This window comes from Trematomus bernacchii, unplaced genomic scaffold (assembly GCF_902827165.1).
Source record: "Trematomus bernacchii unplaced genomic scaffold, fTreBer1.1, whole genome shotgun sequence".
Lineage (NCBI taxonomy): Eukaryota > Metazoa > Chordata > Actinopteri > Perciformes > Nototheniidae > Trematomus > Trematomus bernacchii.
The window spans coordinates 190,958-201,805 of record NW_022987663.1 but is presented as its reverse complement, the minus strand read 5'-3'; the positions used below and the strand labels follow the sequence as shown (position 1 = coordinate 201,805).

The following is a 10,848-nucleotide window of genomic DNA, read 5'->3' as shown; positions in this document are numbered from 1 at the left end:
ATTCTAGCAATTTTATACATTTAAAGCACTACCAAGGCAACCGTATTAATCAATCTTTACTTGACTTACGGGGATTTTAACCCATCTGTTTTTTACGCCCTCGCAGTCTTCAATTAAAGCACTAACAAGCCAACCGTATTAATCAATCTTTACTTGACCTACGGGGATTTTAACCCATCTGTTTTTTACGTACTTGCAGTCTTTCTTTTTAGTGAGTTAAGGCACGGGACTTAGCTACCCGCCTCTTACAAACACTTTGTGCCTTAGGTACAGGAATGCTCTACCTGACTCTAAGCACTTTCCCAACTAGAATATGTATTGTATTTCCTACCGTGACTAAGAACACTGAGAACGCCGCTGACAACTCTAAACATTTTTTAGTATAATCAATCACAGATTTTTGATAGTCAAAACAGGTGTCTGCTCACATTTTGTATATGGCGCCTTGATTTAGTTGTCAACGGTATCTCGAGTGCGAGTGAGAGGTGCCTGTCATCTTCCCTTTACAAGCTTCAAAAATGTATTGTATGTATAAAAGTTTCATATTCTGAAAGCCAAGACTTTGTTTATTTAAAATCTAACTAAACACCCAAACCCCGAAAACATTATTTTTTTACGCAAATCCTTTGATATTGTAAACGTGGTGTTGTGCGTCTCTTTCCTGCAATATCGGATGTTGAAAGAGCTGGAGCTGCAGTTCATGTTCGCTGATGCAGCTGTTGTGTTCTATGATTGTATGCTACAGATTTGAATATATGGTCAAGGACCAAAAGAAAGAAAGAAGTTGTCCGCCGTGCTCTTTGAGAAACATACACAACGCAGACAGACACCGGTCACACGTGCGACAAAAGTATCAGATAGGCTTCAATTTACTTTTGATTGTCTATGATTAACTATAACAAATATCTGCGTTTTAACACTACATTTATATATGTACTTATTTTTACGGTTTGCATATGAGGTGGTCCGCGAAAATCCTTGATAATAAATAGTGGTCCGCATAAACAAAAAGTTTGAGAACCACTACTCCAGTGGTCTTCTATCCATAGCGGATACATTTCAGGTGGTTTTTAAAGAAGTGGAGCTGCAGCTTTGAGATTGTATCACTCTTTGCAGGTTGTCTGAACCTCATGTAGCCCTTCTGTTTAGGTCTTTTCTGATGTCCAATGGCCACATGGCCACATGTTGCCACCATCAAGGAGCCCAGGCCATCCATGAAGAACTCTAGAAGAAACGACAGACATTTGCCATTTAAAAAAGGCCAACTACAATCATGTAGAGCAAAAACTGAAAGAGTTTAGAACCACCTCCACTTTGACTACAAACCATCTAGACCTACCTGAGTGTGCTACCCTCTTGAGCTTAGGGTCGAATCTCACCCTCTGTACGGCATCTGTATGAGCCAGGAAGAAGTTGACCACCCCACTGACCAATGAGCATTGTGGGTAACCAAGAAGAGAGTGGAACTTCCCTCTGGACTTCCTGTACATGCAGCCACCTTCCATTTCGTCTCCTTCCTCATAGATGAGAGAGGAATAAAACTGGTCTTTTCCTACTTCACCGCCGAGCTGAAAGAAACAGAGAGACAAGAGAACTGCTTATAAACTGACTACCAGTTCATTGTGTACCTGCATTGTAAAGACGAAATAGTTGTTGGCAATTGGGCACCATCTCCAAAACTGGCCCTGGAACCTCTTTGATGGAAAAGGGGTATGAAAGTCTCACATGCTTCACAGCTCGTAGACACAACAAGTATTTAACACAAGCAGAGCCCTTTAGAAACGAGCCATTTGAGTCTTACCACGTCCAGTTCTGGGACCGCCTCAATCACCTTCACCATCTCTTCGATTTTCGTCCACTTGGTAAACAGGAAGTCATCGTCTACCCACAGGAAGTACTTGGTGGTGACCTGGGAAACTGCCAGATTCCTGCCAGCAAACCAGCCCTGATGGAGGAAACATAATTGGAATCTTTTTCAATGGTTTTGCTAGGTGAGAAGCACAATGCAATGGGTTGAAAGCTAATGGTTAATGTCGCGTCTCTTTGTTTTGTATTATGCTGGTTCTGCCTGTAGTGGAAACTCCACAATTAATCACATTCTGGTAAAAAATGAACAAACATAGAAGAAATGGTGACAGGCAACAAAGTAATTTACATTAGAGCCTACCAAATGGAAACAAAAGGTACATAAGACATGTTAACAATAACAGGTAACATCCGTATGATCATTTGCTTGACGAGGGTCCCAGTGGCACCCTTCTGTCTGTGGAATACAGAAGGAAACCAGATAGGTGTATTAAAAGGTGCACAAGCCTCTGATCACAACCATACAGACTAGTTGCTGCCCATAGAGTCCTGTTGTGAACCCGGACATGTTGAGTACCCCAACGTGCTATGTCAGAAATGTATAGTCACACCATTGCACAAATCTCTCTATTTCAGAGTGGTAATGTCATTATTTCACCAGCCTCCTGAGGGTTCCCGCCGCTGTCCTCAAGAGAGGTCCCACCGTATCGAGGCCTCCCTCCAGACTGTCCTCAAGAGAGGTCCCACCGTAACGAGGCGTCCCTCCAGACTGTCTTCAAGAGAGGTCCCACCATATCGAGGCCGCCCTCCAGACTGTCTTCAAGAAAGGGTCCCACCGCCTTCAAGGCGACCCTCAAGACTGTCCTCAAGAGAGGTCCCACCACCTTCGAGGCCTTCCTCCAGATTGTCCTCAAGAGAGGTTCCAACACATTCAATGCCGCCCCCTCCAGACTGTCCTCAAGAAAGGGTCCCACCGCCTTCAAGGCCACCCTCAAGACTGCCCTCGAGAGAGGTCCCACCACCTTCAAGGCCTTCCTCCAGATTGTCCTCAAGAGAGGTCCCACCGCCTTCGAGTCCGCCCTCCAGACTGTCCTCAAGAAAGGGTCCCGCTGCCTTCAAGGCCTCCCTCAAGACTGTCCTCTAGAGAGGTCCCACCGCATTTGATGCCGTCCTCCAGACTGTCCTCAAGAGAGGTCCCACCCCTTTCGATGCCGCCCTCCAGACTGTCTTCAAGAAAGGGTCCCACAGCCTTCAAGGCCGCCCTCCAGACTGTCCTCAAGAGAGGATCCTGCTGCCTTCGAGAACTCCCTCCAGACTGTCCTCAAGAGAGGTCCCAAAGCCTTCGAGGCTTCCCTCCAGACTGTCTTCAAGAAAGGTCCCGCTGCCTTCGAGGCTTCCCTCCAGACTGGCTTCAAGAGAGGTCCCAAAGCCTTCGAGGCCTCCGTCCAGACTGTCCTCAAGAAAGGTCTCGAGACCTTTGCTACCTTCCTGCCCGGCCCCCAGAGATTCCCCGCCCCCAGAGTTCCTCTCCCTTTTGCCCAACATTTCCTGCCAGTTCAGGTGTGGCCTGGTAAGTGAAGGCTAAGCCCCGCCTCCCACAAAACCAAATAGGCAGGAGGATATTGAACACTAACATTACAGTGTGTGGTTACCTTTCCTGGAGGCATGATGTAATGTTGGATGTGATCTCCAGTAATGTTCTCTGTTACAAAGCTGTCATCTGCGATGATGACTTCTATGTCTTTTTAAAACTGCCGGATGCTTTTCAACAACACCTTGAGTTGTGGGTAGCGCAGGAACGTCTTAGTGGTGATGGTGACTTGAGAGTTGATATCTGACATATAGAGAAGAAGAGTTATTTAAAGAAAAGACACATGAAGACATCATGAGATCCACTCTCCATGCTGTTAGCTCATGGCTGTTCTGTTTACGTTTTCAGACCTGAACCGATCTGTTCAATTTGTATCTTGAATTAGGAATGGATTAATTCAATGCTAACTGATTTGACTGATTTGACATACTTACACAACATTAACAGGATTGGTGAAGTAGTCCGGAATATACTGGACAGCATTTTAGCTTTTATATGAGATCACTGATTGATGGCTGAATGTATATCCCACAAAGAAGAGAAGCAGCTCCTTCCTGCCATGAATAAATGAGTGTGTTATCCCCACGCTGAGTGAACTCCTACCTGTTCCCATGTCGTACAGGACTGGAGGTTGAGGCTGTTTGATGGTAATGGGAAACACAGCTTCATGGTCCTCAAACTGGAAGGATGCTGAGTACAGAAGAGGAAAGCTAAGCTGTGTCTCTTTGATAAAACATTAGGTAATAAAAGCAATTACAAAAATAGTGGGCACACTAACACATTTCACAGACTCTAGATTAAACACACACAGAAACACACATTTACAAACAAACTTGTAAAACACATTGACAACTTTGCAATTATATTTGATTACATTTGCTCTAGTAGGGTTAGGGTGAGGGTTATCTTGTCCATCTCCTTGCTACAAAGACAGATTTTTTATATAAAGAGAAGTCTTTATGTCATACCGAGGTCTCCGGTGTGTATGTGATAAACAGTGCTGGTATAGGACACATTAGCCAGCAGCTCATTGAGGGTCTCCAGGCTGCTGGACTCCACCATCAGTCAGCTCTCACCATTACCTGTCATGGGGAGAACATATTATATGAGTTTATCTCCTCAACCTCAAAATGTGTATACTTTTTCATTTGTTTAACCAGTCACATTTAGTTAGAGCTCACCTTGGACCTTTGCTTGTGCAGCTGGAATAGTTGTACTCAGGACTCCTTTGGACACTTTCAAGGACACCTAGAGTCGACACAGCTCAGTAAATCTTCATCGTTTATTTTGCAAGATAAAAAAAACACATTGTTATCTAATCCAAAGATTAGGCAGCCCAGGAAAAGACGTCAAGGTGGAGAAATAGTTTAGTCTAGTTGCCAGAATAGTGTACCCCAAAGTGTTATGATAGAAATGTAGAGTAGGGTCCCCAGCACATAGAAGCTGCTGGATGCTAACCTGCTTATGTTTGCACAATTAGCACAAGTTGCGTTAATTCAAATGAAAGGCATTATAGCCTATGTAAACAATAGTTGAAAAATGACTTAGCTGATTTGGACAACTTTGGAGTGGTGTTGGGGGTAATTGGAGATACTGAATGCATTCCTGACATTTTCAGGATAAGAAATGGCAGTTTTAACCAGAAAGTGGCCATATTTGTACTTTCGGTTGACTGATTTTGACTACCATGAGCAGTGTTGAGATGATTGGATAAAGAGAGCACAAGATGAATATTATTATTGTTTTTCAAATAAATAAGCAATCTGTCCAATCCAAATGATCCAGAGTCCCCTAAATGTCCCAAAGTAAGCCACATTTAATCTAAAAAAGCCCACAGAGAGTTCATACAGTATAGCCATTTTTGAGACTGAAAATGTCAGAAATGGACTCCCCAACAACCCACAAAACCAAGCCATTTGTTTTAATATTGTCCACATAGTGTATAATTGTAATTAATGCTCATTAACCCAACATCATTGCCCAACATATGCAAGTTAGCAACCTGCAGAGGTAAAGCTGGGATGCACAGATAGCCCACACCTTTTTGCAGGAAAAAATGGTATTGGAATCGGAGGAAATCACAAAGTAAAGGCTAAAGTTAAGAAGGGGACCCAGGTTTCTCTGAAGGAGATCAGCTGTATCTGTGAGATCACACCAACCGTGTAGTTGCTTCTTTGTTCTGCATGCACTGCTAGACCTGAAATCAAAAGGAAGTGTGCTTTCATACTCTTCATTTACACAAGTACACTCATTCACCTCTGGCTTCGTTGACTCTGTACTAAACCTAGGTAATGCAAATATATCAGGTTGTGATCAAACCAAACATCACAATCCAGCTTCCTGTCTAACTAGTTCTCGAGCCATACAGCATTAGTTTTTAATTGTATTTTAAACACAGCCTTCTGTTGTGTCACAATGAGAGTAATGAAAGGACATACTGTACGGTGTAGCATACCTGGGATGAAGGTGGGGGTCATAGGTCGTACTTTGAAACCCTGGATAGGGTACTGCAGGGGAGAGTTAGACGGAGCATACAGCCGTGTGGATAACACAGACTCAGTCCTGTTGGGGAGATAGGATGTGATCCATAAAGAAATGAAAGTAGATTTAGTACCTTGGCAATTAAGTTATGCTGTAAAAAAAAAGAAAAATCACGTTTTTTTAGCACTTATTGTAAGTCGCTTTGGATAAAAGCGTCAGTTAATGATATGTAATGTAATGTAAATTATATACAGCGGGAGATTTGGATAAAACTGCAAATGCTGTGGAAATCTTAGAGGTTTTAATGTTTTTCCTAGAGAAACTTTTGATAAACATATAATGGACAGACAGGAGTTACAATGACGTAATGACATGTTCCTGTAATGATGTCATGATGTTATAATAAGCAGTGCAGAGGCAAACTTTGCCCAATTTAACCTCTTAAGCACGGCGGTCCCCCCATTGGACCCCTCCCACCGTTTTTTTTTCGCGATAATGTCTCAGGGCTTCTTAACATTTATGAAACTATTAATGTGTAGCACCAGATTAACGGGAAGAATCTCAGCTAACTGAAGATATGAACCATTTTTACCAAAACAAAACACAAGTCTCATAAGAAGCGTCTAAATGACCTCTGAGCGAAAAAACGCACTGCGGCACACAATTCAAGATAAAGATAGCCTTATTACTTATCGTAGCTGCACATACAATATATCCGATTAAAGCTGAGACTCCACTGATTATTTAGGTATAGTATCATCACTGAGCGATCCGAACTTGCGACAGGGGAAGCAAACACAGACATCACAACACGTACCTTTACGGAGCTTTTACGGCAGATCGTCACCGTAGCTGTCAATTAGGTCAAAAGACGTGTTCAATGGCATTAAAACGAAGAAAAAAAAAATGCTACAACTGTTGATCCATAGGTTGATAATGTACCTGTGCCTTTGAAGAAATTATTTATAATCCATAATTCCATTTTTTATGTAAAAATCGGAGCGGAAAAGTTAGCTGCTAATGGTAGCCACCAGAGTGTATGCAGCTTCCGTATTTGGTAACGCGTCACTCTCACTCCTTATTTGTTAACGTTTTGGTGTGTATATAACTTTCCCTCGATTCCATTGGCTCTAGCGGTTATAAAGAGATTTCATTCATCAAAATCGAGCAAGGGGGGCCAGAGATAGGTAAAATCCACCCAAATGACCCCAGAAGTGGGTTTTTGGCTAAATCTCTCTAAAAAGGTCAAATTTCACTTGTTTTGCATCAATCTTGATACAGGGTACTTATTATATGTTGTACTTTGGATTCCTAAAGCTTTTAGTCTACTAACCCATCATCCAAGGGTAGTTTGCACTATAAGTAAAAAAGAATCTTTGGACGGACACTATAATTTACAGTTTTTTACTATGTCAAATCTGAATTTTCTTTAAAATAAAAACATCTATATTGATTCTGACTTTTCTACATCCAACTCACAGGTTTATCATTACTTTGAGAATAAAGATTATTAATTTAACCCTTTTAGAAGGGAAGATATGGTCATTTGTTCTGGGAATGTCATTTTCGAGCCTGAGACCTGAAAAACAGGCTCAGGGCTTAAGAGGTTAAAGATGTAGTGAGAACTTTTTTCAGCACAAACCAGAGGATAATTATCAGGAAACACATGAAAAGTTGACAAAGGGACAGGGACTGTAAAATGTTAAATGCAGGACTTCACCTTGAGTAAATAGAATAACCAAAAAGAGGCCAATGGAAAGCAGCCCATCCCTACATTCATTGAGCGTTTCACACAAACAAATGTGTTACTTCACAGTTTTACGACACATTTTTTTTTTTTTACTTTCAAAATTATCTTTTAAATTGACAAACATCATATATGTAATTCGTGGCACAATTCAAACGGGATCGAAAGATAATCTTTCTCTCTCCATTGACTTCAATACATAATTTTTCCGAAATAATGTCCCATGGAGGTCCACCGGAAGGGGAGGGACTTCGCCACTCTATATAAAACAGGAAGTTACGTTTAGACATGTATACAATTGCAATGAAAGTAATAAAAACAATGCCATCTCCTTTTCAGGTTCAAAGAACACAAATTGGGTTATTTACATAAACTATTCATATTGCAAATACATACTTTTAACCAGGAAGGGAGGCGGACATGGATGTGACCCATGTGATTTGCAATGTCGCAATATACTGTGTCGCAATATTTAGCATATCGTAGAATCGCAATACTATCGTATCGTGGCTTAAGTATCGCGATAGTATCGTATCGTGGGGAGCCTGGTGATTCCCACCCTTAGGATTTAGCATAACCAACAACGAGGCCAATGGAAAGCAGCCGCTCCCTACCTGGCTTTGTGTTGTTGGAACTCCTTCTCTCTGCGTTTTATCAGCTCCACCGCCTGATTCTTAGGCACCAAGTTTTTGAGAAGCATTGAACCGTTGGCACAGGTGCATGGACCAGGGGAGGGAAGATGACTCGGTGGAAGAGGGGGTGGCAACCTGTGAAAGTGGGGGTTACATGGAAGTCCTGAAGTGAACATTCATTTGACTTCTTTGTCATATTAACAGTAAAGAACCCCAATGACCAACCACACGGCATCCTCCATTTCTGAGAAGTGAGGCTAATTCAGAAGCGCTTTAAACTGTTTTTCAGGTGGAGACCCCACAAAAACAAGTCCGATTGTATAGAAGTCTATGAAAAAATAACCCTTGTTTCATCGGGATTTATTAGATAAGATCAGATGTACTTTATTAATCCCAAATGTTTTCGTTGCAGCAGCATAAAACTAAAAAATGCATTGCACATAAGTACAAATAAAAGAGTAGAAATAAACAATATACAGATGACCGTGAAGATAACAAATCTATAAACTGTCTGACAAATGAAAACACCATTGAAGGGAATGCACCGTTAACATTTTCCTGATGAGTTAATGTTCTTGATCTCTAGTTTTAATTATTGTTCATTACAGCATGATGTCCATTGAGTAGATCATGGTCCCACTTAGAGTAAAATATACTAATATTAATATAAATATAAATATATAATATACATGTATAAATAAAAACATTTTTTTAATTCAATTTAATTTGTATTTTATTCTTTAAATGATTGTACAAAGTATATTATTATTAGCAGGCTCCAAGGACCTGTCAGCTCCGGACAGCGCAACATGCATATATGAAGCGCTACGTCATGAACGCAAGAAATCATACCCTCGTGGGGGCGCGCTCATGTGATTGGCTTAGAATGAAGCAGACATCTGATTGGCTATAGATAGAAAAAATTACAAGTACGAATCGGGTGACCGTCAGGGGAGTCTCAAAAAACCCACACACGAATCATGGTCCCACTTAGAGTAAAATATACTAATATTAATATAAATATATAATATACATGTATAAATAAAAATACATTTTTAATTCAATTTTATTTGTATTTTATTCTTTAAATTATTGTACAAAGTATATTACCATTGTATCCATTATTTGTACACACACACACACACACACACACACACACACACACACACACACACACACACACACACAAACACACACGGTAACTTTACCTCTTTGTTTTTGAAGGACGGTCTCTGTTAGGAACAATATGGCTCGAGAACTCAACAGAAAATGTGTAGTAATATATAAAAACGCAGGTCACGAACACGAGAGCAGCAAGAAGTGGTGCTCGTATAAAAACAGCCATCTGTAGAGAGACAAAAAGACAGACCATAGTCCAGTGTTCCTCTCCAGAAAAACTACCATTTTAAACACATTTGTTTGACATGTATTACTTTCAGAATGATGATAATCCATGTGATTACAAAGGTAACAGTTTCACCAAATAAAAGTGTTGTAATAGTATTTACCTGATACTCCAGGTGTGTGTGTGTTAGCGCGCTGCAGTGACACTCTGAGATATAATAAACCTGTCATTGAGTACATATTGAAGACTATAAAATCTATTCTAAAGGACAGCATGTGATTGGACGCTGCCGGACGGCACGCCCCCTCACTGCGTACCAGTCACTGATTGGACGCTGGATGTAATGCATGTTTACATCAGTGCAGTTTAACAGTGGAATGAAGACACAAAACTGAATAAACTCAAGTGAATCCCTCAGAAGTTTTATACTGTTTTTTTAAGCGTCCATTTCTCACATTCACAAACATTACGTTTATTTTCTTCACATCAGCTCACATTTAAAATATGTCTTCGTCTTCCTCTGTCCTGGTTTCACCTTTTTATTAAGAGTTTATGATTAAACCAGGACAAAGATGAACAATGCCCTGGCCGAGTTAATCTTGAATTCCTCACTTCTTCCTGTAATATGAACACGGTCTGAACACTATGGGCTCAGAACAGTCTCATAATACACACATGCACACAGAAGGATTCAAACTTGTATTTCAGGATCCACACTTGTGTTTTTCAATGCACACACAAATGTGTTCCGTTTCATATTCATGTAAATAAGATCCAAATACAGAAAAAAGTTTTACTCATGTATTTTTGATCCACACATATTTGTCTTCCGTTTAAATCCTCTGCACCTGCAAACACAAACCGCTTTCTGTGCATGGATCGCTATGCATTCATGTGTGGGTTTTTTGAGACTCCCCTGATGGTCACCGGATTCATACTTGTAATTTTTTCTATCTATAGCCAATCAGATGTCTCCTCCATTCTAAGCCAATCACATGAGCGCGCCCCCACGAGGGTATGATTTCTTGCATTCATGACGCCCTCCTTCATATACGCATTTTACGCTGTCCGGAACTGACAGGTCCATGGAGCCTGCAGGCGCTAATCTCAGGACCGAAGGACCATAGTATAGTCGTCTTTATTTTTACAGTATTATTATTCAAAGATAAATAAGGGAGTGTGTGTTAGATGAGAAGGCAGAGAGGCTTCAGCTCCCATTATTAAATCAAAGAGGTTTAATGTTTTC

The 10,848-nt window shown here is 40.9% G+C and overlaps 1 pseudogene; it reads right to left on the bottom strand.

Moving 5' to 3' along the window:
* Positions 1-1,039: 1,039 nt before the first annotated feature.
* Positions 1,040-9,806, bottom strand: LOC117487097 (annotated as a pseudogene).
* Between the last annotated feature and the right edge of the window lie 1,042 nt (positions 9,807-10,848).